The sequence below is a fragment of the Morone saxatilis genome, unplaced genomic scaffold (assembly GCF_004916995.1).
Source record: "Morone saxatilis isolate NCDOM2014 unplaced genomic scaffold, NCSU_SB_2.0 Contig1, whole genome shotgun sequence".
NCBI lineage: Eukaryota > Metazoa > Chordata > Actinopteri > Moronidae > Morone > Morone saxatilis.
The window spans coordinates 15,037,362-15,064,784 of record NW_023339651.1 but is presented as its reverse complement, the minus strand read 5'-3'; the positions used below and the strand labels follow the sequence as shown (position 1 = coordinate 15,064,784).

Here is a 27,423-nt window from a genome sequence, read left to right as displayed (position 1 = left end):
ATCGCTACAACTATTGGATGGATTGCTATGGAATTTGATACATATATCTATGGTGCCCAGAGGATGAATCCTAATGACTTTGCCTTGAACTGCTTTTTCATATGCGCCACCATGAGTTTGACATTTGTGGTTTTGAGTTTAACGTCTCAATTTCTATAGATTGTGATTACTATGAAATCTGGTACACACATTAATGTCCCCTTCAGGTTGAGTAATAACCTTCAGTGATCCCCTGACATTTATCTAGCACCATTATTAGGTCAGAATCTTAATTTGGGCATTACTTTTGTTCCAGACCAAATATCTGCAAAACTAATGACATTCTCATTAGCCTCAGCTGTACTTTGTATTCAGTGCTAATTAGCATATATTAGCATGCTAACATGTTAAACTAAGATGGTGAATATGGTAAATATACCCACTAAACATCTGCATGTCAGCATTGTCATAGGGATCATGTTAGCATGATTAAAATTAGCTCCATCTCAAAGAACCGCTGTGCCTAAGTACAACCTCACAGAGTTGCATGACTAGACTCTTGTTGTCTTTTTATGTTTGTCCCAAGTGTAATTGCCTGAAAAAGCCATTATAGAGCTGAATTATTCCCATATTAGATCCTGAAATAAATGTAAAACGCAGCTGAAAAAGATCAAAAGCACCAGTTTTTGTTTGTGTTATTGTTTAGTCCAATGTGATGATTTAACAGCTGAATTTATGGTATGTATTTTTGGTTTACCGCTCTTGCTAACCCCAGGCCTACATATTTTGTCTTTTTTTTTTTTTAACCGGCTCTCTATAATGGTGCCAGACATAATTGCTGGGAGCTTTGTGATCCAACCGCCAAGCCTCAGTTCTTTGCCTCATCTTCTTCTGAATCCTTTTCCAATTGTGATACGAGAACCAGTGAAATACAGCGTATCATTAACATCTCACATAAAAAGGTGCAGAGGAGTGAAAGCAACACTTTCCTCTCCTTTTGAAGCTAAGCTTACCTCTGCACACCCTGTAATACACTTTGGCTTAACTTGTAAAGAAGATAAGTCTAACCAACACTGCCCCACTGGTAGATACTGTGTAATATTTGATTAATTCACGATTCCTTTATGCACACTGTCATATTTAGACGATAACGCATCCCAAGAGAAGTGCTCTTTGCTCCTAATCCCTCCTCGATTGGTGGATTTAAATGTCACCCGTCCTTTGTTATGGTGATTGTAATTTAATTGTGGGTTAATGGTTTTCTACACAAAAAAAACTGTTGTCTGGCCCCTACATGTCAGCGTGGAGAGCGGGGTTAAGCCTGTGGATGATAGGTAGCGAGGTTTTCCGTGGGAGGAAAAGCTATTCAGAGACTGTAGTAATTACTGCTTCAATCGTACCACACTAAGTCAGGCCAGACGCAACAAGCCTGAAATCATTCTGACAGGCCGGGGAAGAGGAGAGATGAGACTGAGGTGAGGGAAGGGAGGGGAGCGGAGAGGTGTGGAGCGCCAGAGAGAGGAGGGAGGAAGGGTGAGGGGGCAAGGACAGGAGGAGATGGGGGGTAAAGAAGAGAGAGAGAGAGAGAGAGAGACATGGGCAGGGAGAGTTGTCGATACACGCACAGAGTGAAAATCCACAGATTATCTCGGTGCACTGCCTCAAATTTTAACCCAGACGGGAATGTGAAATGACATTTTCCGGGAAAAGCGCGTGGTGGTGGGGTTGGATGTAAATCTGTTGCTTGACAGTTGTGGTTGTCAGAGCCGCCGTGATGTTTGATAATCCTGAAGAGTGAAGGGGGGCTTTTTTTCATTCCCTCCTGCTTGAATGCACTTGACTTTAACAAAATAGGGCAACCCATGCTGGCATGTGTCTGTGTGTGTGTGTGTGTGTGTGTGTGTGTGTGTGGGTGTGCTCATTTGAACTGCAATCAAGGTCTTGACAGATTTGCACAGTCATTTCCGCGATATACATCATTTCCCTTGCAGAGATCGCACTTGCATACATGCCAAGATCCATCCGTGCGCGCACACACACACACACACACACACACACCCACTTAACACCCAACATCATCTCCGAGTTCCCAAATCTGCTGGTGTGTTTCCACATGGTGCATCAAAGAGACAGAGGCTGAGAGATCAAAGACTTCCCCGGCTGTGCTCTTCTGCTCGGCTCCTCTCAACTCTAATGCAAATGTGTGCCAGGCAATCAGGCAGCGAAGGCAGGCAGGCAGGCATGCATGCAGTGTCTGGGTAACGATCGACCCTCCAACCATCCATATCTGCGGAAACCTGCACTCTCTCTCTCTGTGCTCTGCTCCCTCTGTTTATCGGCCCTCCTGTCTCCCATTCTCAGTATTCTCTCTGTGCCGTTTGTTTCTCTCCCTCGCACGTTCTTTAATGAATGGCACAGATGAAGAAATCCATTAACAGGCTTGCCGTATCGATCCTTTAGGTATTCTCTTTTCTTCTTTTCGTTTTTCCTCAGAGAGAGAGCATGATCAAATACTACGGTCAGTGCTTTTGTTTTGTCGTGGTGGGGTTTGGCCTACAGTACCTGTCCACTATGATGTAACATCGATGAATCAGCCCACTGTCTGCGGTCCAGTTTTCCAGACATGGAATAAACCAACTCTTAACTAGTCTAATCCAACAAGAGGCTTGTTTTTTGTTATTTGTTAAGTCTACAGATAGTGGGAGATCACAGAGGCTTCAAGGCATGGCACTAAATCTCCCAGCTGATGCCCAGCCCTGTGTTGCGTAGACAGATGAAATCATCATAGTTGTACTCTCTATCACAACAACTGCATTGTAACCTGACTAAAGCTGAGTTTGATGACTAAGCTCAATTATCATCTCCGTCATCCTCCGCATCCTGTTATGCCTGTGGCCGGGACTGAAATAACCCCAAATTGTGGCATTTCCATAATTTCTGCTTTTGTTCTCGTAAACAAACAGTTTACGCTGTCATGTTGGGAGTGTATACTTAACATATGTGGGTGAAAACATGTTGATTTGTCAAAATATACAGAGTAGATCAGTTTTAGGGTTTTTTTGTTGTTGATTTGTTGATTTGTAATGGAGAAGTACAGACAGTTGCATGCGAGCATGAGCTAATTTACAATGCCAGTCCTTCGATGGGCATTTATAGTTCAGGCAACCATTAAAATGGCATTATAGTTTAGAAATCTTTAAATCAGTGCATGTAATAATGATAGACAAGAACAACAACCTTCCATGACAGCGCACGCAGAAAACATAAAAACGAACAAATAAAAAACTAAACATAAACACAAAACATTAGAAACCTCTAGAAGACATGGTACAGGGACTTAACCTGAGATTTCTACCTCAAATGAAAAAAAATGCTGGTGGAAGAAGAACAAAATAGTCCCAATTTCACCTGTTTTTTAGTCTTATGCTGTAGCTATGCTAGCTGTGCTATCCTTGAGGGAGACACCAGTCAGAAAATGGCGATGTTTTTCATTTAATTCTTGTACGCTGTGTTTAATTCTTGTGAGCTGAGTGGTGTTCCCAGCCTTTCCTGTCAGCCTTTGTGTGTCCCCATCAACCTTCCTAAATCACAGAGCTATGGCAACTGCTTTGTTGCCTGCTCCTTCTGCTCATGTGGTTTAATATTGCTGTGAGTGCATAATTATTCTCTTTTTCTTTTAGCTATTTGATTGAGCATACTGTAAGTATTGTTGAATTGTAACTTACAGCAGAAATCTTAAAGCTATGTTGCTGAAAGTGTCACCAATTATGACCGTTCTGGCCAGCAGCTATGAGGAAATGACTACACTGGACTGGTAGCCGATGGCGGCACTCTGTAGTGCTGTAGAAAAAAAATCATTTGAAAAGGTACAGTCCCTTTGGGAGGAGTGCTCCAGCAACAAAACATTTTGTACCTTCAAAAGCTTACCTTCAAGTTCAAATAATACTGATACATTTAATGTGCCTTTTGCTGTCAGAAATGTCAATGCAATACAAATGCATGCATGTAATATCTTAAGGACCACAAGGGACCTCTGTTACAAGTACCTCTGTGTACTGAAATAGGCCGTGTGTCGTACGGTGTGTTTGTGTTCCAGCTGTACCGTTGTACTTCATAGTACTTTGAACCTGAGTGTCTGGGTAGAGAACACTGACAGTGAAAATTAGTCTTTTATTTTTATATTTTCTTTGTCTTCTTTTTCTTGTCTCTCTCTCAGGAAGACATGATTGTAATATTTACATTGAAATTTGCCTCAGAGCACACAAAGCTCATTAGATCATGAGTGCAGATGATCGACAAAGGAAGGCGAGGAAGGGACTGATGATTGATATAATGATGGTCTTCCGTTCCTTCCCGCTTCCACTTAATTGTATCGCTTGTCAATCAGCCGACTGTTGGCTCAGTCATACGCAAATCAATCTGAGTATTCCTAGAAGAGATATCTGCTCTTTTCCGCTGCTCCTCCCCGTCGAGCGATCTATATCTGTGCCTCCATGAGTAATTTTAGCTTGACAGGTCGGAGAGACAAGAGACGGGAGCCACATAATGTCACCTCGTTTGTGTCAATAACATATTGACAGCAGCACAAATAACAGCCTGGAGGAAATGTCTGTGTTAAATGTGAAATATTAGTGGAACATTGGCTGCTTATAAGAGTTAATGTTGTATCATCAAGCTGCATCAGCCGTGGGAGGTGAAAGAAAAAGATTGAGGGAGCTTTGTCTGAAGATGGGGAGGGCAAGTCTCAACAAAAACCCTTATTATCCTTGCTTAAAGCTGATAGCTGCCCAGATTTGTCCTCGAACTAGGCAAACACTGAAAGCCTGATAAAAGACAGGACAATTCAACGATTGTTCCTGTATGTTGCAGAACAAAAGCGTGTCAAACAAACTGACTTCTCTGTGGACCAACCTTTGTTTTTGCCCCTCATTTTTCCTATATATTTGTCAGTTTGGTTGTTTGTCAGCGTGTGTGCATGTGCACTTGTTTACTGTACTGTATTCACAAGGTCTTCTGTGCCTGTGCTCTGACTTTGAGTCAGGAAATAGAGGGATGAACAGCCTCAGGACAAGTCATTCAGAACACAGATGATGAGTGCAGCTCTGTTTGGAAATAGAGGAAATTCACAGCAGCACAGTGGCAATGCAAAGAGCTGTGGGGTGTGTGTGTGTGTGTGAATGGAGGGGTAGAACGTACCATGTTAACCCACAAACTGCTGGACAACATCTTGAAATGATGCTTTGAACCATGACATAAAGCATTTTAACATGACAAGAATAATTTGATATATACTGCACAAGCTCGTGGCACACAATAGGCAGTGAAATCCACTGTGAATGTATTTGCATGCATTACACACTTTTAATTCAAGTGAAGGTTATATCTGATATAAGCAGTTTTTATGCATACTCAAATTACAATCACAATTATCCCCGTATAGTCAAGTAAACACTGAATATAATGGAAAAGAATTAACTGCACTTCTATATCTCTGTGTCTCCCAGCTATCACATTCAAGTTTCTCATAATCAGGATATGAGTCTACCTGGACTGTAAATGCAATACAGAGTGCACATGCTCCGCATCTTAAACGAAACACTTGGGGATCATGAATAATAGTAGAGTATTATAATCACTTACTACGTACTGGCTGACCTCAGGAAATATCTCTGTTCTATTCATTTCTGCTGTACCACCGATTCTGTTGCTAGAGAAAACAGTTGAATAATTAATCTAAAATTACAGCCACTGTGAGATGTGTGATTTAGCAGCACTTAAGGCTCTGCACTGCTCCCTGCTTAATGTTTTGACTGTTCCCCCTATGTTATAATTGTTTCACTAGGGTATTATTGTGCGCTTTGCAGTTTGTGCTGAAGCAGAAATTAAAGTGTTTATAGCTAAAATTTTGGGAGTAACTGAAGAAATGTGTGTTCAAGTGCTCGGTTTGAAAGGAAAAAGTACAGTACAAACACACACACACACGCACCAGCCATCACATGTATTGTATATAAAATCTGCAGTAGCTGAACATATTTTTCAGAGTGCAGTAGTATGATCAAATAAACCCCTTAGGCTTAGTAGTCTGACCCCCTTACTGTCTTCCCTGCAGAGACTGTGACACACTGCAGGCCATTGGTGCACAGGGATCATGTCGAGCACAGTGTTTTCCCCTGTATTAGTCTGTTCTTAGCACATGTCAAGAGATGGAGGAAAACTGACAACAAAAGTGGTATTACTACAGAGCGAATATATCTAAAGAAATATATTGGATAGCAGGCTAATACACCTGTATGGCTTCCATGTCAGAAATAAGAAAAAGAAAAGGTAGAGTTAGATGAAGCTTCCATTTTGCCAGATTCACATCTTTGGAAATGTGCTGAAAAATGAACCAGCTCATTTTTATTCTGTGCAATTTCGATAGAAAGTAGCACAACTGAAATGATCAATATTGTACAAGGTAGTGCCATAGGGCATTGATGCAGACTGTGTTATTCAGTGGTCTGGTTCCAATAAATCATCGCTTTTTATTCAACCAGACGGTTAAAGCCCAAAACAGGATTGTTCCCCTATTTGTATAAAAACAGTTTTATAGATAGATTGTCTGTGTTTCAGTACATATTGGTCAAAGATTGGCACACATGGAAACGCTTTTTAACCCATATCACACTGACTATTAAATTAACCACTTTTCTTGTACATGGGGAACATATTTTCCATTAGACAAAAATATCTCCCTCTAGTTTACATCGTTAATTGAATTTTATGTTCTGATATAAAAGTGGTTGAGGAACTATTTACAAAGCAGGTGCAGGCTGCAGCTATGAAATACCCTGTAATTAAAAGGTAAACTGGCCCACGCTGATAACAAACCCCTAATATGGGGCTGAAGTTGGCATGGTAATGGACAATAAGCAGTGCAGAACTATGGCCAACTGTACTTTAGAAAAACATGCTATGAGCACTCAGTAGCAGAAGCTTACGCAACTAATCTATGGTCTAGTGGGGATGGGGGAAAAAAGCTGCACATGAGCAAGTAGCCCACTGTAATAATCTGTTAATGTACGGTTGGCATTCTGCCATCTACAGTAATCAGCCATCATGATTTATGTACAATGTAGATATTATTAAACCAGTGATGTTTTCCCCAGTAATGTATTCTAACACACAGTGCCAGTTTTAATCAGTGTAGTTGATTAGCATAATCGTTAAGTTTGACATGTCTGTTAAAATGCTAACATCCACTCCCTTTCTTCTGTTTTACACTCTTTTCCTGCATTTTCTATAAAACTCAGCATCCAGTCTTCTCACGACTTCCTCACTCTGCACCACCGTCGCTGCAATTGAGATGTGTGTGTGAGAGTTTCACGGTCTTACTGCCACATCTGACGACTTTGGACATACAGCGTTCCAAACTGTCACAGTATTCATACTGTAGTTGCCTAGGAGACAAAAAGTGGTCATATTCTTTGTCTTAGTGTACTGATCTGTGTGTGTGTGTGCGTGTATGTGTGTGTGCTTATACTCATGTGCGTGCCTGTGCATATGAGCACCACTCTGCAGTGATACTGTTATGGCAAATTCCACGCAGGCCTTCCAGGAGCAGAAATGTCTTGACGATATTATCAGTCAACTGCCCCCTTCAGGTAAATGTTATCAGCTCTAATGTTGTGCTGAAGGAACGATAACACAGTGTTGCAGCCAGCAGAAATGACAAGCCAGCATCCAATCTGCATATCAAAGCTTCGGCTAAATTCCTCTGCCATCTGTGTGTGCGCACGTGTGTGCACGTTTGTGTCTATGTGCCTGAGCAACCAACAGAGCTGCACACACTCAGGCACACGCATGCATGCATTTAAATACGTGCTGTGCTGCCATTTCTCCGCAGTCTCAGAGGCAAGTTGTTCCTGGGCCGCCATAAACGCAGTTCATCCCTGATAAACTCCCTCATTGTTTTTCTTAGAAATAATAAAAAAGAAGCTTAATTACTCGCCCATGAACATTTCAGAGAACCTGATCCAGCTCTGTGTTTCTGTGGGAATGCAGGCTTTGATACCATCTGTCATCTTGTCTCTTTTCTTTGAAGAAGCTGTCACTCAAAGACAGGATTTACTCTCTGTCTGGACACAGTACACCTCAACGGCTGATGTGACAATCGCAGCAGACATTGATTCATCTGGCCTGGGCCCGGGCCCTCCACGCTGCCATTCTTATTGAGGACCAGATGCTGAAAGCAGAGGCATGGAGGCAGTTTCATGACTGGAAATGAGCCTTTTATGTCTTTCGTGAATCAGTGAACAAAGAGAGAAAAGGACGGTGTCATGTGTCCTGTATTTGGTATTGCATACTTGAGTTAAGTGGAAACAGTATTTTGAATATTCATGAGGATAAAAATGAACCTCATTAAACAAATATGTAAAGCTTAAATTGTTGTTCTTTACACTTTTAATGGCGTGATCACACCATATGCTGATTTTCGGCCAATCTTATTACATTTCCGTATTTGGTTTATTTAGTCTCAGGCTGCATGATTATAAGAAAACCAGGACTTATAAACAAAAGTCACACAAACTCACTCGTTTACTGGACAGAGTTTTGGAAACCTGTCATCTTACGAGGTTAGAGATTTTGGCAGCAGTGAATCTAAATAAATCTAAAACTTGTGTCCTTTTAACTTTAGCCAAGAGTCATGGACTCATTTACTTTCTCAGCTGTTTATACCACTTAAGAGCATGTGAAGACATAACTGAGCGTGAGCATCACTCCGAACTGCAGTTTGTTTTGCTCAGTCACTGGCTATCAGATGTCAACATCCGTCATTGTGTACCATTCAAACTTTGCGTTTTTGTTTCCTGGAGTTGGCCTAGATGGATTTTCACTTGAGAAACAGCACCAGACTTCTCTTGGAAGAAGAATTTCCACCTGTGTTGGGTGGGTTATTTGAATGTTCTGGCCAAATAGACTTGTAAACTCTCCCAGAGTTTGATGAAACTGCTCCAAATGTGTTGTGGATAAAAGTGCCGTCAGTGTCATTAATTATAGAGGGGAGAATGTACTTTGAATCATCAGTTAAAGAGAGAAGTTCTGAATCAGGCAAACATACCTACAAAAAATTGAACCAAAAGCTTGGTGCTTTTTTTGATCTGAAAGCTGCGATGGCCCCAAGAAACAGCCGTGCTCTGTGGTTCATATAAAACACAGTATTTGTTATCCTGCCACGGGGCGAGCCGACTCTAGTTTTACAGAAGTATCCAGCATTTTATAGTAGAATGGAGCTTCATTCTGGTCTCCATAGCTCAAGGTTTCTCCTGTGATCTTCCTTCCTGCTCTCTGTCCTCACCTTCACTGGCCATTAAAGCTTCCCTCTCTTCGCACTGTCCCGGTGGCAGAAACTGATCCCTTTTATAAGCTGTAGTTAGTGTCAGGGAAAACACCTTAGGGGGATCATTAGACTGTAATGAAGCAGGAGGTAAAATACCATGTTCACCCGTCGCTCTCCAACATTCCTGATTGTCAGGTTTAATTATAGCGCCGCAAGGTCTTTTGGGCGTCACGTTTTTTTTACTGCATTTATCTAATTTCTTCAACTCACCCTCCACCTCTCCCTTTCAGCAGATGGACACTTGGTCTAATTAGGCTTTCTCTTTTCCCCCAAAGAGTGGCCCTCTGAGGGAGGCGTTCAGGAGCGTGGCATTCTGAGGGCATGTTGTAATACATAATGAGCAAACAGCAGAGCGGCGACTAAGGTTATGGTGGGAAAGAGGTTGTGTGAACCACAGCTGTCAGCGCTCTGGCGGTGGTATAGATGCAGATTAAACAACATCTGTTTCACACTGCTGCATACTGATTGATTAAAGTAGTCTTTGCTTACAATTCAATATCTGCATATATCCCCCAAGCTCCACCACTGATGTCCTCTTCAGAGGAAAAGAAGGAGGTTGCATAGTCAAAACAAGTGATGCAACCAACCTCAGATGGGAAGATTAAAAAGTCATCCATAACATCCAAGTCCCAACATGAATTGCTGCTTTACATGAAACAGGATGGAAGAAGTTGCATGTACTGTACTGTACCAGTCAGTCTCGGTTGTCTTGGAAATGAACATAATTTAAAAGTGATGACAGCATGTAATTTGTTTCAGTTGGGATGTGCTGCTTAAGCAGCACAATAATATACTCAGACTCAGTTGCCTATTTTTTATTGGCACACTTTGATTTTAACTGTGTATAAAAATTTAGTTTCATTACAGTTTATAGGTGCTTTATGGGCACAAAATACAAATGTACTTATTGCTGAAACAAAAATATCAAATAAAAGATTATACAGTGACTAAAGTTGCAACCATTGTGACAGAAATGACAAAAAAATACAGCATCATCTTCTCATCAGTTACAAAGTAATTTGACTCTGAAGAACATAAAATATGTGTGTTTTTAGTTTTTTCATTATGAATACTGTGTCTGTCTGAAGTTCTAACAGATTCCAAGAGAGATTATTAATACTTTTTATGTGCCCAGACTGTTTTTAAAGTAGCAGCAGACAAGGAGAAGCAACTTTATCTTCATTTTAAGTTTTGTTTTCCGCCACCCTACAAATTTAATCTACATTGCATTAAAAAAAGGATAAAACTCCTGAACAAAGCTAACTCGCTAGTCTATAACATAGTATAACTAGATAAACAATCTGTAAACACAGTCATTTTTTAAGTTCATATGGAGAACTTATTCTCAAACAGTTTCCAGCAGATATAGAGCTTAGAGATATAACAATATAACATTTCATTTAGAGTCATATTTCTGGCTATTATAATATTCTTGCTTCTTTTAACTTCTTTTTTTGTCTCCACCAACTCCTGAGGGAAATATGTAGGTCATTAGCTGCTAAATGCTCAACTGCATTCTCTAGCTAGTTGTTTGCCGCTTGGTACTAGTAGTGTACAGTGGGTTAAAAAAATAATAAAAACTGACTGTAGTAGTTTTAAATGTTGCTCAGTTAATTGTGTAGAATCCTGGAGCATAATGATTTCCTCATCACTTACACTACAATAATGGCATATCAATGATCTTTAAAACGTTCTCTTTAATGAGAATGCCAGTTTCAGCTAAAAGAAGTACAAAAAATGAAAGTAGGATTATTTGAATGTTGGGAGTGTTTTTGGCCCAATACCATCTCCCCAGTCCTACAGATTATTAATGTCAGTGGGGTGTGGATAAAGAAAGGATAAAGAAAAGACCATATGGTCGGGCTCACCAAAGGATTATGATTTGTTGTTGTTCGCAAAAAAAGAGAGTGAGGGAGGAAAAGTGACTTCAGCATTGTTAGGACCGGCAAGGAGAAAGCAGCTTGGCAAAATGGCACGGATTAGTGTGCTGCGAGAGGGAGCGCTTTCCTACCAACTGTGATGCTGTGTGTTCAGTTAACTCAGTGCAGCGTTGGGGTGGGAGGAGAGAAGGGGGGTATTTATGGTGTTTGTCCAGTGCTTATTCAAATATGAGCTTTGGAGTCTGAGTTCTTGTCCAAGCACGAGCTAACTTCAGAGGGGGGCGTGGCGGTCTCGTCATTCAAAGTAATGATCCGGTAAAATCAAAGCCTGGCATCTGGAACAGGGCGCTGCTTTCACCTCTAATTCCACATGTCCTCCCCTAATTCACTGTTCATGAACAACTCAAGCAGGCAGACTACTTAAACATGCAGCGTTCACTACTCAAAACACTCCCTCTGCTAAATATAAAGAGTACAACTCATAATTTATTAGTCAGTCTGAAGAGGGGCTTTCACATCTGTCACGCCGTGTAAGGAAACATTAAAAGCAGTTTGTTTGAGCTCTCAGCCAATATTCACTCCTTTATTCTGCAGTACAGTAATGGAAGAGCTGCAGTTAAGTGCAACAGACTTAAAAAAAAAAGACTGCATATTAAATATTATTAAATATTAATAAATCATTTTGACCATGTTTTTTTTTAGTACTTAGATTAATGTGCATGCATCTGTCATGGTGTGTACATCATTAGGAACTGTTGCTAGCTGCATTTCAAGCCAGTTTTTCCCAAGGCAGAAGAGAAACTGGCATGTTACACCACGATTTACTACTTGGTTCTCTTGTTGGAAAATGCGTGACAGCACACAAGGAACTAAACGGCAGTTTGTGTCTCAGTGGCCAGTTGGCTGCGTTTTTGTCCCTCTTTAGTTGCACAGTCTCTTCTCTAAGAGATACACAACACTGCACGCCACTGATCTGCTTCACTGAACCTCCTGTTTGTAGACATGAAAAACCGTAGGAACTTTTGTGGAACAGTCCGTCTTGTTTAAAGATCCCCTCCAGACATGTATTACGACATATACAAATAGTTTGCCTCCATTCTCAGTGTTTGTTGCACTGGTGGCTTCAAGTTTCTACATCACAGTTGTATGAGTTGCATACTGGACCATGGTTGACTTCCAAATTTTTTGCGATGTCACTAATCATGCTCGTAGGCCCCGCCCCTTAAAATCAGATTTTCAGTGATCACAGAGAAACATTCCACTTTCAGCAGATGAATGTAAAAACATCCTTTTAGTGTCAGACTCTGCTCATACATCATTCTGCACAGTGAAGCTCAAACATCCAACTATATGAACAAGAAGAAAAACAGATTTTTGAGTGGAGGGGGACTTTAAAGGATTGGTTCACAGCTTTTCGGTTCAGTTTTATCTGCTGAGGCCTCACAATGGCTCCAGCTGAAATGAATCTTGACACAAAGCCAGTATTATGGATTTCTTCCACCATCTCTTTGTGTTAGTAAGGCATCTCTTTGTGGCTGGTATTGGCGGGATTAATGTTATATGAGCATGCGGATATTGTTTTAAAACAGACTTAAAGGAATGTGAACCTGTCCTGTAGTATCTTTGGTATGGTAAAACATGATCTTAAATTACCCATGGTTACACTCTACTTGTTGAATCAGTAACTTTAGCCTTCCTTTTCTTCTCATCCTCATCTCTTTTCCTTTACTGTTTTACTTCTTGTTCACCTCTCTGCTTCTTTTGTAACCCTCCCTAGGCCATTTCCTGTTTTTCTCTGTCCCTTTTCTTTCCCCGTCACTCCTTTTCACCATCACTCCTATTTCCTCCAGCCACACCTCTCAATCTCTGGTCTTGGGAGAATAGAAAGCGAGAGCAGAGCGAGTCTCTCACTCCCTTCCAACGACACCTTTGTCCTCTCATTTTCTCCTGATATGATATGAGTGATTCAGCTGGGAGAAACAGGCTCACTTTGCGCTGTCCCTTTCCATCCTATCTTGTGAGTTTCTTTTCTTCTACTTATTCGTGCTGCCCTCACATCCCTGGAAAATATGAATCTGTCCTTTATTGCTCCTCCTCTCACAAAACTTGTTTTTCCCCGCTCATAAAGCCACCCAGACAGTCCTTATAAATGCTTAACAAGGTCAGTTTTGGATTGTACTTTCCAGCAGCATCCATCCATTCGGCTTCCTCTTGTGTTTGCGGGGTTATAATGGTGGTGAAATAAAAAAGAGGTTGGTTCCTCTGAGGTTAGAGGAGTAAGATGCGCCCTTTCCCTTCGTTTGCTGGTCTTACGTAACAGAAGAACTGACTCATGGTGTTAGTGAGATCTGGTGAAGTTTGTTGCTTGTGTATTTTGTTGTTAAATCTCTTGGATACCTTCCTCATTCCATCTGATTTGTACTCTGTTTTGTTTCTCTTCTTCCTCTTATTTCTACCTCTATCTATCCCTCTGCCATCTCCACTGCTTGATGTTTTCCACTGAATATTTTTGCAGCAGCACTCTCCAGCTTGGAACCTCCTCTCCCTCCCTCTGTGCCCTTGCCATGCTAGCCCCATGGCTCCAGGGTTTCCCTATGTGTATTTATAGTGTATTTATAGGCACTGAGCCCTGTTTTCTATCTGCTTATCAACAGCCACCATGTACCCCACCCACCAATTTACCAGACACAGCCCTGGGATTTTCAGGACACCACAGGCCCTGGCTGTAGTCACTCACAGCTCACCAGACCTTGATGCCTGTCCTCCCTTTCTCTCTCATTCGCTGCTTTTTACTAAAGTGTTCCCAAATCCCTTGATTTGTGTCCTGCTGATTCATGTTTTTTTCTTTCACCATCCAGCTTTTATTATTTCTTTCTTTTACCGCCTCAGTCTCCCTGCTGCTAACCCACTTTTTGGGGTTTCTCCCTTGTCAGTCAGTGTTCTCTCTCAAGACGTTCGTAGCTCTGAGACTCCCGAGTCCCTCGCTGCCCCTCAGTGGTTTCCTCCAGAAACGACACAAGAACACCAGCTGAAACGCTCCTCTCCTCTGTTCTCGTCGTGTGTCTATTACTTTAGCTATGAGGTGTGAACTGTGATCCACGGAGATTTGTGTGTGTCATAAATCAGACACGCTAGTCGCCTACCAGAGCACGTTGCCAAATCACACCGGTGCACATTTTTACACAATCTCTGTGTTTGTGCTTTTGCAATAACATGTGAGACACACAGAAGCACACAAGTTGGATCCTGTTACAGTGGCATGCCTCCGCCTTCTTAGCCAGGCAGCAAACAGTATAATTAGACTAATTGTCTCTGCAATAAATTTCCATCCAGACACGAAAGAATTTGGTGGGGTTTACATTGCTAATTACTCACATAGTTTGCAGCCCATGTTCAAAGCACAGGGACAAGGCCTACTGTAGGTTTCATGCCACAGACTGCCAGTGGTGGATGGTGGGTAATTTTAAGCCAGGGTTGATTAAAGTAAATCTCACAAGTTGAGGCACAGTTAAATGAAATTGTGCACAGCAGCCACAAGATTAAGAATAAAAAAAAAAGCATCTTGGTAGTTTGTAGTGTGCTGTATGACTCAGAGAGAGAGAGAGGGCGAGAGAGATATAGACAACGTGGGAGGCAGACAGGATGAAGCGCTGCCTGGCAGAATGGGCCACTTCAACTGGATTTAATGGGACGTTGCTAACGGATGTATGAATGGTTTATCTACTAATTCAGCTCCACTCCATCCTCATTTTCAGCCAGTCTGAATGAGGCGAGGCACTACAGGCGCATATGAGAAATAAGTCCTTTCATCCCACCCTAATGACATTTATATATAGGTTAAACATAGTCACGTACTTGACATGTTATACTTCCCATAATCAGGTCGGTGAATTTTTCATTATATTATTATAATACGAGAGTATTTGTCGAAAATAGGAATATGTATAATAATACGGCTGTTGTTAAACATTTTAAAGTAATTGTTTAATATTTTTGGGATTTTAAATCTTTAATTCACTTTCTTGCCAAGAGTTAGAATCACGTGTGAACCCATTGTGACTTCCCCATAAGACTCAATACTATCGGTCCCATGGAGCTGCCCCCTGCTGGCCATTAGAAAGAATGCAGATTTAAGACACTTCATTTCACAGATCGGGGAACTCTGTCCACTATTTATATACTATCAATGGTTAGAATGAGAAAATCGATACTACTCTCCTATCTCTATATGCTGAATATGAAGCTAGAGGAAGGAGGCGATTAGCGTAGCTTAGCTTAAAGACTGGAAACAGAGGGGAGCAAATAGCTTGGCACTGTCCAAAGGTAAAGAAAATCTGTTAACTCACTATTAGGCAAACCAAAATGTAAGTTTATGAGTGTCAGTTAGTGAGCATTAAAGGTGGACAGAGCCAGGCTATCATTTCCGTTATTGACATGAGAGTGGTATTGAGCTTCTGCTATAACTCTCAGCAAGGAAGCAAATAAGCATATTTATTAACGTTTTTTTTTCTTAATACTAAAGAACAGAAAAAGTTAATTGGCCTGTGCTACCTGATATTTGTCATCCATTTATGATAGAAACATGAAATAGGGAAACCTAAAAGGTTTAATACAGCACATTAAAAAACAGCGATGGTCTGAGATGGGCTGCTGCATTAAAGATTTCTGATTTAGGTTTATGATAATTAAAAGTCTCTAAATGAGCGTGCTTAACAAATCACTTCTCCTTCCATCAACAGCCTCTTTGTAATTTGTTTTTCTTTCTTTCGTATCCAAAGCGACAGGAAATGAGGAAAATCCATTAGCCGGGTGGTTTTAGCCATCTATCCCCCCCGTACTGTACTCCACTCCAGTGGAAGTATAGTCCTGCCCTGTGGGCCTGCAGGACAAGGGCAGAGGAAATGGCCAGCATTAATGGCAGCTTTGATTACTCTCCTGTCACTAATGTAGCCAACATGAAAGACAAGGAGGAGAGAGATGACTTCAGCCCCAATCAGAGGCAATCTGATGGCATCTACATGTAGCCAGGCCATTTGGAGCACACAGAAATGCTCTGGGGGGCACACGTACATTATTCATCCACACCCACAAACCTCAAAGCGCCCACCTCTCATCCGTATATCTGGATCATGATTGGTTACAGGCTCTTCGCTCTCATCTCTGCCCTTCATCGGCACTCTAAAGTCAGAGGGTTCACTGTGCTGCTGTTTGCGTTGTCTGCTGTTGGGTTGATACTTCAGCAGCTGAGATGCATTACAAAAATCTGCACATGCTTGTAGACACATTGGGTGTGGCAGCTAGTCATACAATCTGCTCTAAAACATTGTATAATATTACAAAGCCGGAGAGACCGGTCCAGTAAAATGAACGTTTAACAGAGTTTCCATTGTGCACCTTTGTTCATATGTAAGTGACGTGGACAAGACAAGACACACGGTACAGGAAGTACTAAATAATTAAGTTTAGTCATACTAAACTGGTTCTAAAAGTTAGCTAAGACTTGTCACAACATATCGTTTTACCAGTATGTCAGTTGCCCCCCTAAAATCCTTGATGCAGAGGTGCACAGTTAGTTGATTAATCAATGGAAATTCATTTTCAATCATTTAAGTCTCAAATTTGAGAGAGAATATATTGCTTTTCTTGGTCTTACATTGTAGTAATTTGAATGATTTTGCATTCTGGGCCATTGGTTGGACTTTTGGTTGGACAAAGGGATTTTCAATGTCAATTTTTTGATGTTTTATAGACCAAAATAACCAACAATAATCATTAGTGGCAGACTTACATAAATGCCATGTCATGAATGAATGAAAAGAAAGTACTACTTGCAAATTTTATTTCCTTTTTCCGATGAGAGCTCTTTCTTTGCTGCAATTTGCAATGTAATTTATCAAGTCAACAACTGTGGTACATTGGCTCTGCCCACTGAGGTTAATCTCAGCCAATGAGATTAGCTTTGCCTCCAGAGAAGCTCTGGCTCCATTATACGTTTGGATAACCAAATTTCCAATTTGCCATATGCATGTCCCCAAGGGCATTGGTGTGTCATATAAAACCTGATCATGTGCTCACAGTGCAGACATGTTGTTATCCGTCCAGTTCACAATGGTAGTGCGTGCCCAGTGGAGCCATTTTTATGTCAACCTGAGTAATATAAAAGCAACCTGTACTGTCCCTGCCTGCACATACACACAAAGGTACAAATAAACGACCAAGGTGGTTTTTAACAACAGAAAAACCGAAACAGATTTAATTTAAAGGACTACATTTAAATTCAAATGGTTTCACTCAATCCATTTTGGAGTAAATTAAATAGCACATTTTAGAATTGCACCAGACTTAATTTGTGTATGAAAATATTCCAATTTTATCAGCCATAAATGATGGCTGCAATTGAGAAGAACACGCTGTCCTCTTTTAATTGAGATGCAGTAATTTGCCTTATTTGCCAAAATCATTGATGCTGGGTCCTGAGCGCTGAGAAGCGAGAGCAAAACACAGAGCTGTCTTCTAAATGGCAGCAAGCGAGCACTTTGTAGAGGGGGAAGCTGGGCTCGGCAAAGATGTCCGAACATGCTGTGAAGAGAGGTTTTCCTTTTGAGCGTGACTCTAATTTTCTTGCCAGCAGTCATTTGGTGATGAGCGGTATTAGTGAATTCTCATTTTACTCCCCAAACTAAGATGGCAATAACACAAGTGATCTTTTTGCACCTATAATCCTTTCATAATTTGACATTTTTATGATGGGATTTCTTAATCAGTGTTTTGAATCGAGATCCATTTAAGAAACATGCATTTTGAAGCCATGTACACTGTGTAAATGCCTTTTAAATGACCTTAAGCACTTTACGACAAAGTTAATAACGTGAGACAGGACCCTAGAGCGTTATAAACTATTAAACTACATTGTGTCGTGCTGCTGATCTGATTGACCCCTGTGTGAGGTTGTGTGCTGTGTACCAGTGTCCATCGGCGTGTCCAGCTGTTTCCAGATAGTCAGACTGCTCTGGCCTCAGCCTCTCTCCTGGGGAAACACACTCTCCTCACAAGCATCACTGTGTGTTTGTGTGTGTGTGTGTGTGTGTGTGTGTGTGGAAGACAGCTGGTGGCCTGTGTGTGTACGATTTGAAATTCTACTTTTCCACCTGCTCACTCAGCATCTAAGCCTCACTGGAAATAGCATTGCCTGCAGTTCACATCTCTTCCTCTCTTTCTCTCTTGCCCGCTCCCCAATCACAGATGTGGATCGTGGACTCCCGTGGGAGCTCTTACTCTCTGCCTGGGAGTTCATTTAGTGTCAGCCCCAGCCTTATTGACTTGGAGTCTGCACAATGGCTACAACATATGTCCACGAGACCGTCTCGCCTCCTCTGGAAAAGAATCCGCTCTCAACAGAAACATTGCAGCCTTTCTCTTCTTCTTTCACCCCCTCCTCATAATTCTATTAGCGCGTCCTATTCAGGAATGGCCTGATAAGTCTGCGGCACAATGAGTGGCGTGATGGAGAGGTTCTTCTGGGGTTTGGATGGCGCTGGCCTGTGTGATGTTTCTGAGAGCCATGGCTTTGTTCTCTGTAGTGTAGCCTCTAGCAGCTACTGCTGCTGGTACAGTAAGCTGCAGTCTATCAGCTCTGAGAGGCGCTTGATGAGCTTAGGAGACGCCTGTGTCTTTGCTGGGGTTTTCATGCTCTGTTTCTGATGCCACAAATGGCACAATATAGCATCTTAAGTGTGTGTATGTGTGTGTATGTGTGTGTGTCACTAATATGCACTTGCATACACATATTTAGCAAACCTAGAGACATATATGCAAATTCTCTTGCACATCCGCGGCTCTGATGCCTCAGGAAATGTGTGTGTGTGTGTTTGTGCGTATTTGTGTGTGAGACTGGGCCACTCTCTCAAAGGAAGATTAATATTGCCTGTGCCTGTCTGCAGTGTGTGTTTGCGCCATTAAACTGTGTCAAACAGAGAGCCATAATCTGGATTGAACAGTCTCTGGCATGGAGATATTCTGACTGGGTCATCATTAATGTTCTGCCTAGATTTAGAAGATTCAGCTCTGTCAGCAACATGTGTATGTCATGTCATGTGTGTCGTGAAAATGTGTCAATGTCTGCGTTTGTAGGCTCCACCCTTCAGTCACACATGTATTTAAGGTTTGATACGAGGACGGATTGAGTATCAGAGGGGATAAGAGGAGGCAGAACAGGCCAACACTCAGTGAAGGCACACGGCATCATTAAAACATAATCGTGTGTTGCAGGCACAGATGATAAAAAATGCATTTTAAAGAACACATTTCCTGTTGTGTTACCTCTTAGGTTTCTCCCTCCCATGTCTGATCCACCTCCTCTCCTTTGCTCTCCTTCCTGCATTGTGTCCACCGTCAGGATGTAAGCACGGTAACACTGGGCCTTCTTCGTAATACCTTCTAATAAATCCACTGCACGCTGTGAGAGCAAAAGGGCGGATGAGGGGATTGAGGGAGGGAAGAAGAGAAAGTGCGGGGAAGAGGAGGGTTGCGCATGAATAATGAAAAGCGCCAGAACACACGCTGTCCCATCAGGCCCCGGCGACACCCCGGCATCCTCCTGTGCTGTTTTGGTTACAGGCAGATGAAGGCTGAGTGTGCAGCGGGAGAGGGAGATAGGACCAGAGAAGAATGGCCTGAGAAGTGAGCGGATGGATGTGTTGCTACGTGCTTCGAGTGCTAAGTTCAGAAGCTGAGAAGGGCAGAGCAGCTGATAATTAGCAGTAAATGTTGTTCAGGGAGGGTAAAAAAAAAAAAAAGAAAAGCCAATTGGTTTGGGTTTCATCTCAGGCGCTTCTCCGTTTATGTTGGAGAGTTTCTCTTGTTGTCTGCTGTGTTTGTATTAAACAATTTTCTATTATATTTCATGCAAACCAAGCACCATAGAGAAAGTCTGTGAAAATTCTAATAGGACTTATTTTCTCGATTAATCAATTTATATAAAACTATAAATATTAAGCATCAAAAAGTAGTAGTTAGTTGTCCCTCACATGTTCCTATAACCCAACGTGACATCTTTAAATGTCTTGTTTTGTCCAAAACCCAAAGATATTAAGTTTACTATAATATAAGATAAACAAACGCAACAAATTCTCACATTTAAGAAGCTGGAACCAGCAAATGCCTGTTTACTTGTGTAATAAGTTGAAACTAATTGTTTCAGCTCTGTTTTTTATTTGCTTTGCATTCGTGATATGCTGACCAAAGTTTCTCAGGTAGAGTAGATGCTGTATTTGATGACCTGGGAATGAGAAGTGTCCATGGAAGCTGACCTACAGTAGATTAAAACGGCTCATTCAAAGGTTGAAAACATAATGTTTCTTTGATTCAGATCCAGATTATACGCTAATGAAAACATACCTATGAATTTTATACTCCATTTCTGACAATAGATACTCCTAAATGTTACACACTGGACCTTTAAATCAAGTCCTGATGATTTAAATCGTGTTCCGTTGATAAGACTGAACTGCTTACAAGTGGGTATGAACTGGTGAATACGGAGCTGTGCAGAGCTGCAGTGAGATACGGGGCTATCCACCCCACCTTCATCAATTATGTTACAGTTGTGGATTTTCAAAAGAAGAGTTCAAAAGTATTTTATTGTCTTCTACTCAATTTTTGCAAGGAAATAGAGGGATTTTATATATATATTTGGCATATAACGAGAGATAAGTAAACAATTCACACAAGGACACAGAGTTAAAACTTTTAAGTTTCATTTTAATTTCACTTCGTCTTGCTGTAAAACACGTAATAATTGTCATGTTTTAAAATGCCTGAACATCCTGAATCCTAAAATATGAATGACACTTGGATGCAGTTTGTCTATTGTGCAAGCTACAAGCTGATAGTCAAACCGCACGGCAGTGAACTTTGACATTATTGCACAATAACCACCTAACTAAAGACTATGATCTAGATTGATCTCGATTTGAATATTCATTTGCAATTCATAGCAGGTCAGAAGGACCAATATTCGCAGCAGCTTTAGAAAACACAAAGAAAACATCTGAGCAAAACAGAAAAGCCATGACCAAAATAAGGTGACCTGGCCGCTCTAAGTGTACAGTGAAAGACCTGTGCTCCTGACACGTGTGCACTGTAAACAGAGCAGTAAAAGCACGCTTTCCTTCTGCACAGTTGACTGCCCTGTGGGGGGAGGAGTGAGAGACAGAGAGAGAGAGAGAGAGAAGGTGAAATGCAGTCATAAAGTGAGAGAAAGAGCGGACATGACAGCGCTGTAAAGGAGCAGGCCTCTATTTAGTTACATAGAGGCTAGGGCCATAAGCTTTTGTTGCTGCACATTGGAGAGGAAAGCACAGAGATGATGGAAAAAAGAAAATTGCAGTTGAGTGTTGAACAGAGAGTTAGACAAAATAAAGCTTTCAGCAAGGTCTGAAACGTATTTCTCTCTTTTCTAGAGATGATGCCTCTTAATGAGAATCCCTCTTCAATTATTCATCTTAAAATGTCATAATAAGTGTACTTAACAAGGAATTATTTAGAAATACATTTTGATAGAGCATACCAAGCATCAAAAAGTGTCTTGTAGGGAATCACACACACTGAAAATTATTAAATGTTTTTTTGCTAGCAGTGCATTTTGGTCATCTTTACAGTAGCTTGCAGTGATTTTTTTTCCATGAATATGGTGATGTCTTCTATAAATAACCTTTAACCCCGAGGCGGCAACCTGTGTCTCATTATAGCAGACAATAGCAATCATTTTCCTAACCCTACCTACAGTTACATGGATGAGCTGCTCAATTCCAATTACACTACGCTGATTGCAGCGCTGTCACAAAGCCTACAAAGTGTGTTCAATGGCTCACGACCACACACACACTCATGCACACCGGAGAGCAAGAGTGGCTGGCTATTGTTGACGCAAGGAGAATTCAGAGAGGCTACATCAATCTTGTCATCAAAAATCAACATGCTAGTTAGTCTGTGTCTGTGTGTTTGAGTGTGTGTATGAATGGGCTCGGCTGTGTCCGCGTGTGCGGCTGTTGTTGTGTACGTGAGTGTGTGTGTGTTTAGAAATGAGATTCACCTTTTGGTCTGAGCGAGGTTTTACTGGACTGTGGGTCGATAGATCAATGTTGAGTGGAAGGCACACACTCAGCAGAGCCAGAATAGCTCTGGAAAGGCCACGGCAATCAGTCTTAGCCGAGCCTGTCCCCTAATCATCCAGTGGAGATTCTCATTCTGAATGGAGGCTATTTTTACAAACTGGCACTTGATGCACTTCAAATGAAGTCAAATATGCAGCAATTACAGATATGGATAATTGAGTGTGATGATGCATTCGTCATCTATCTTAAACTGTTTGTTGTGTGTTGCTACAGTTTGATGCTCTTTTGTTATTTACCACTAAAAAGTACGACGTGTGTGGATGTTACAGAAGCAGGTCAGAAGTGAATCTAAATACACTCAGAGGCAGAGGGCAACAGATATAATCTCTGTGCTTGAGTTGAACCTAAATAGGCAGAGCCAAAACCACAGATTGCTAGCTGGCAAGCTTGAATGGCAAATAAATAACCCTGATCAAAAATGGCTAGCATTCATCAAGAGAGCGGGGCTTCATAATAATACAGTAGCTGCTTTCTCTCCGCCATTGAGGTTGAACTGTTTCTGCCTCAGAGAAAAAGCTTGTTTAACCAAAGGTCTGCATTAAAGAAAAGTCTGTAGGCCTACTTCCTTTTCAACTGCTATAAAAATCAGTCATCTGTAATTGTTATTATTGCAGCTGTAACTGTAGTGTAATTTCATTTAGGAGCGTTCAGGAAATGTTGGATGGTGGTTATTGTTACAAATTGCATAAAAAGTGAATCACATTAAGTTAACTTTTTCATTTTGGTTACATTTGGTTTGCAGTCTCATCTGATAGGGCTTTGACCCAGACTTTGGTCCAGAACGTTGCTAATCAGTGATAATTTGTAGAAATTTAACTTAAACAATACACTTCCTTAACATCAGCATGTTAGCATTATCATTCTGAACATGTTAGGCTGCTGATGTTAGCATTTAGCTCAAAGCAATGCAGTACAGCCACAGAGCTGCTTGCATGGCTGTAGACCCGCAGCTTGGTTTAAAGAGGTACTCCACACATGAGCATGTTTTTTTTTTAGCTGTAAATCCAATTATTTGACAATACTGTGATGAAACACATCAATTATAGTGTTAATATTGACATTCTTACCAAATTTATGGCAGTTCATGGGTTGAAAATGGCTTAACATGCCATCTACTGTTTTAAATCACCCTGAACCTTGCAAGGTCGATGGTGACATAGAATCGGCCCTAAAATCGTCATTATATTCCTATAAAGAAATAAGACAGAGACATATTATATTTAGAAGGCACAATACAAGTCCGTACAATTGTGTAGCATAATGTTATTATTTGGTCAATATGCAGCCCCATATGCTGTGAGCAGCTCTGTGTGAGCCGACTGATGGTGGCACCGCTTCATTGATGTCGTATGTTTGAAAACTGAATGAATGGTGCAGATTAAGGATCATCTTTTATGCCATACGGGGAAATTCATCATCTCCCCTTCCCACTCACCGAGACACACGCATTTGTAATCCACCTCTGCTTTAGAAATGGAGATTAGGAAAACAGTTCAGTTGTCCTCTTATATGGCTTATGTGGGAATTCAATGATGCATGTTTACATTTCTGTTAAGAAAATTTTCAGCATTTTATAGTCTGTCTGTCTGTCTGTCTACCTATTCATGTGTGCCTGTTGTTTTTAACTTGTTCTTCCATAACCTGTTCTTTTTTCCATCCATTTTTGCGGCTCCACGCTTAACTCTGAGGCCACCAAACATCCATCTATCCCCGTCTCATTCTGTCCAACCCTTCCACTCCACCTTCAAAGGTGGAGGAATGGCATGAGGCGTTTTGCGGTGCATAATTGCGTACCCAAGCTCAATTTTTAATCCAAGGCAATTTAATTAACTTGGAGCCCTTCCTGATTTCCAGCCGTCTTTGATGCATTTGAAACGAAATAAAAAGTGATTGGATATTTCCTAGGAATATTCCAGCAGTGGAAGGATGACTCCTGAAAGCGTCGTCTGAAGAGCTGCTGTGTGCGTGTTTGCCCAGTCAAACCACAAAAAACACACTCCCACCCCCTAAAAAAAAGTAAAAAGCATCAGGCCTGGGATGATTCTATTTTCTCTGAGCAGTACATCCAGATGGGGAGAGAAGCTGACAGCCAGAGGTAGTACAGCTCTTATAAAGAAAGACTTACAGAGACAGTAGTGCAGATAGAGGTACAGAGATGAGAGGCGGTGCTGTATTAGGACGTGCACAGTTGGGAGGATGCATCCTGCTGTCAGAGGCGGCGGTATATCTGTCTGAGATTATGTTGAGATGATGGCTTCATCTTTATGGCCTGTTTATCTGTTATTATTATTTACAGGATGACATGACAACAGCTCAAGCAGCAGGAGAGGAAGAGGAAGCCGGGTGGAACATTGTAGCGCCTGGGATATTATTGTATATGCATGCCTCTCCATAAAGGATTAATGCAAAGAGAATGCATGAAGACTTAATGGCACACACGTTTCACCTTTTTGTCCTTTGCATCTTGCCGTCATCTAAAAAGCCTCTCAATAACAATCTAGTTGAACATCCTTCTTCCAGCGTCTCCCTCCTCCTCCTCCTCCTCCTCCTCCTCGTTCTCACTCACATGAAATTTTAATGTTCTCAAATGTGAACTTTCGCTCTGTATGTCTGGGCCCGTCGCCAAGGTTTTGGTGGGGGGATTTGGGTGCAATGCCTGCCCATGGTGCATTGCGTGCCCCCAAAATTAAACAACCCCCTCACACTGCCAAAAATTTATTTTCAAGTAAAAACAAATAAATGAGACGGATTAACAATTGCTAAATCCACTGCAGTGCTTTTTAAAATTCATTGTGAGTATTGAATATTGTTGATTGATGTGCCAATGCACGTTAGCTATATTATGTGTATTGTTTGTTTGTTTTCTGTCACGTTACACCTAACCTCTCCCGGTCACCCACACTATCTTTTCCTTTTATTTATTGCGAGCTGTGTGAGCTTTTCCAGATGGTTTTCTATACTATTTTGTCGAAATGCAGATTTCAGTCAACAGCAGCACGAACGTTTTTGACATATTGACACGAGCGAAACTCTGTGCTGTCAGTGTAGTTATGCTTCTGACTAAAATCGCCTACATTTCTTTACTACAACCGTCACAGTCAAAAGGTCATATGGTTCATGATTTACCATGTTGCGAGGGTATTATGAAAGTCTTTTGCAAAAGTGTTATTAAGTCTAACTGCAATGTTGTCGTTTTATTGGCTAAATTGCAAATGCATTGCGTGCATAAATTAAGAAAATCATATCACATCAGAAATATCAGAAAAATATTGTAAATCTTGCATTAAGATCTTGATGCAAAAGCTTCTCACAAAATTAAATATGAAATAAATGTAAATAACAACGTTTCTATTCTTTCCTGTTATGGATTTTTAATTTAAATGATAAATTAATGTTTTTAAAAAAGGGCACGCACATAAATCTTTTTTTTATTTTGTTAAAAATACAAACAGAGAGAGACACAGTGAGTGGGCTAGCAAGAAAGCAAGACTAAACAAAAACTGAAACTTAAATTTATATGATAATTATTTTACGGTTACACGGTTATGTATTGAATTAGAAATAGAAACACTGTTGTGATACAACTAGCATGGTGTTTTCATCCATTTGAACACTATTTACCCATTTTCTTCATACAACATAACGAGACAGCGCTAACAGCAAAACAAACAGATAGTCAAGAAAGAAAGAAGAAATAAGAAAAAGTTAATAGTGAGGATGTTTGATACAGACTCTGCAAGTAAGTCGCTGTACTAACCCAGAAGAAAAGCGGGGGTTGACCTACTCACTACAGGTCACGTCAGATGTGTATTCTGACAATCTGACTCGAGCTCCAAAGTCCCATCTGTAAATGGACAAACACCCTTAGCTCATCAGAAGTGTGACTGCAAGATGCCAGGTTGTTAAACACACTAGGCCAGTGTGTCAACAGATTTATTCAACAGGTTAGCTCGGGCAACAAGGCGCCTCCTTCATGGGGTTCAACTCTCATTCCAGCTAACCGGGCAGGATTTGACCGACCCTGACTGCCAATGTTTGCCTCTCTGTTCCCCTCTGCTTGCGGCCTATTGTTCTAGTGATTGCAGAGTAACCCATTGACACTGGTCACGCTCAACTAGATTGGGATAATGGAGAAACATTGTGCACGGGGACGTTAGAGGGCTAATTCCAGTTCCTGTTTGCCACACCAGTCGTTATGATGCATGAAGAGAGAGAGGGATGTAGGGAGATGTTAGAACTATTTAGAGCATGGCTGTATACACAATTAAAGTGACGTGCTACCCAATTTTGCCTTTCTAAATTAGTATGGCAGTAAAATTTAATGACTCCAACTGTATACAAATGTGAAACTAATGTTGCAGAAATTATCATATGTTATTGTTTCCTCTCAACTCCAGGAATTGTTGACTGCTTTAATGACTATTATAATCTTTCCATCCAAAGCCAACATTGTAATTGTCTCAGACTCAAAGCTCTTCCGCTGCGTCTGACTCCCTGCTCTGCTGTGTCTTCCCAGATGCCTCCGCCTCAGGGGACACCAAGTCTCGGGTGACTGACAGCTCCCAGTCGCCCAGCTACCGCATCAGGACTGAGTCAGAGCAGGTGTCTCTGTACTCCCCGGAGCAGTCCTCCCCCCATGAAAGTGAGGGTCTGTTATTGCCTTCTCTCCATCTTCTGCAGCCCCCCCTTTTCTCTAACTCACACATTCTATTTCTTAACCTAAGCAGCAACTGCAAATAGTTTCTTTACTTCTCGTTTCGTCTTACCTCTTTGTCTTTTCCATACTGATGCTTGATACTTTGAGTGTCACTTATAACAACTGATCCCTCATCACAGCTCACTATAGGCTGAATGATGTACCATGGCATAGTGAATCATAGGGTGGTAGAACTGTTCTTTCCCTGCTGTGCCATTTGTCATTAGTAATTCTGTCTAGGTAAAGGTCATGTCTATTATGAAACCATTTATGATGTCTCTGTCTGCTGTGCCTCTCCTCTCTCTCTCTCTCTCT

General features: G+C 41.2%; 1 protein-coding gene across 1 annotated transcript in view; it reads left to right on the top strand.

Moving 5' to 3' along the window:
• fam20cb (FAM20C golgi associated secretory pathway kinase b) overlaps nucleotides 1–27,423 on the top strand; it is a 50,472-nt gene that overhangs the window by 6,442 nt on the left and 16,607 nt on the right. The gene's annotated exons all lie outside the window — the stretch shown is intronic.